Source organism: Triticum aestivum, unplaced genomic scaffold (assembly GCF_018294505.1).
Source record: "Triticum aestivum cultivar Chinese Spring unplaced genomic scaffold, IWGSC CS RefSeq v2.1 scaffold127331, whole genome shotgun sequence".
NCBI lineage: Eukaryota > Viridiplantae > Streptophyta > Magnoliopsida > Poales > Poaceae > Triticum > Triticum aestivum.
Window position 1 is genome coordinate 1 of NW_025273436.1, and position 1,343 is coordinate 1,343.

At 50.4% G+C, this 1,343-nt stretch overlaps 3 non-coding genes across 3 annotated transcripts; all 3 read right to left on the reverse strand.

Moving 5' to 3' along the window:
* Positions 1–161: 161 nt before the first annotated feature.
* On the reverse strand, positions 162–280 carry LOC123178258 (5S ribosomal RNA). The gene has a single exon (XR_006489434.1). It is a non-coding gene; the product is annotated as a 5S ribosomal RNA (ribosomal RNA).
* A 301-nt stretch (positions 281–581) lies between these two features.
* LOC123178259 (5S ribosomal RNA) lies at positions 582–700 on the reverse strand. Its single transcript, XR_006489435.1, has one exon. It is a non-coding gene; the product is annotated as a 5S ribosomal RNA (ribosomal RNA).
* Positions 701–1,000: 300 nt separating this feature from the next.
* On the reverse strand, positions 1,001–1,119 carry LOC123178257 (5S ribosomal RNA). The gene has a single exon (XR_006489433.1). It is a non-coding gene; the product is annotated as a 5S ribosomal RNA (ribosomal RNA).
* Between the last annotated feature and the right edge of the window lie 224 nt (positions 1,120–1,343).

A 1,343-nucleotide genomic window follows, 5' to 3' on the forward strand; every position in this document is an offset into this window, starting at 1 on the left:
CATGGTTTCGACCCCTTTCAGAACACGCTTGCCGCCGCTAGACGCGTGAATAATGAGCAGCGAGCTAAAACTTACCGTAAACGTGCAAAATAATAAAACGTGCTAAACATACGTCGCGCTCGTGCGTTTTGTTTTGCACGCGGTGCAAAAAAATTAAAAAGGGAATGCAACACGAGGACTTCCCAGGAGGTCACCCATCCTAGTACTACTCTCGCCCAAGCACGCTTAACTTCGGAGTTCTGATGGGATCCCGTGCTTTAGTGCTGGTATGATCGCATCCGACATGTTACCCCCGTCTTCGTCCCTTATGCTTGCCCCTCCCAGCTCCACTACACACACGATTGCACATTCCTTTGGCCGCTCCCGCTCAACTACGGAGACGAGTTTTACCACGGTTCAACTGCACCAGTGCCTATTTACCATGGTTTCGACCCCTTTCAGAACACGCTTGCCGCCGCTAGACGCGTGAATAATGAGCAGCGAGCTAAAACTTACCGTAAACGTGCAAAATAATAAAACGTGCTAAACATACGTCGCGCTCGTGCGTTTTATTTTGCACGCGGTGCAAAAAAATTAAAAAGGGAATGCAACACGAGGACTTCCCAGGAGGTCACCCATCCTAGTACTACTCTCGCCCAAGCGCGCTTAACTTCGGAGTTCTGATGGGATCCGGTGCTTTAGTGCTGGTATGATCGCATCCGACATGTTACCCTCGTCTTCGTCCCTTATGCTTGCCCCTCCCAGCTACACTACACACACGATTGCACATTCCTTTGGCCGCTCCCGCTCAACTACGGAGACGAGTTTTACCACGGTTCAACTGCACCAGTGCCTATTTACCATGTTTCGACCCCTTTCAGAACACGCTTGCCGCCGCTAGACGCGTGAATAATGAGCAGCGAGCTAAAACTTACCGTAAACGTGCAAAATAATAAAACGTGCTAAACATACGTCGCGCTCGTGCGTTTTATTTTGCACGCGGTGCAAAAAAATTAAAAAGGGAATGCAACACGAGGACTTCCCAGGAGGTCACCCATCCTAGTACTACTCTCGCCCAAGCACGCTTAACTTCGGAGTTCTGATGGGATCCGGTGCTTTAGTGCTGGTATGATCGCATCCAACATGTTACCCCCGTCTTCGTCCCTTATGCTTGCCCCTCCCAGCTCCACTACACACACGATTGCACATTCCTTTGGCCGCTCCCGCTCAACTACGGAGACGAGTTTTACCACGGTTCAACTGCACCAGTGCCTATTTACCATGGTTTCGACCCCTTTCAGAACACGCTTGCCGCCGCTAGACGCGTGAATAATGAGCAGCGAGCTAAAACTTACCGTAAACGT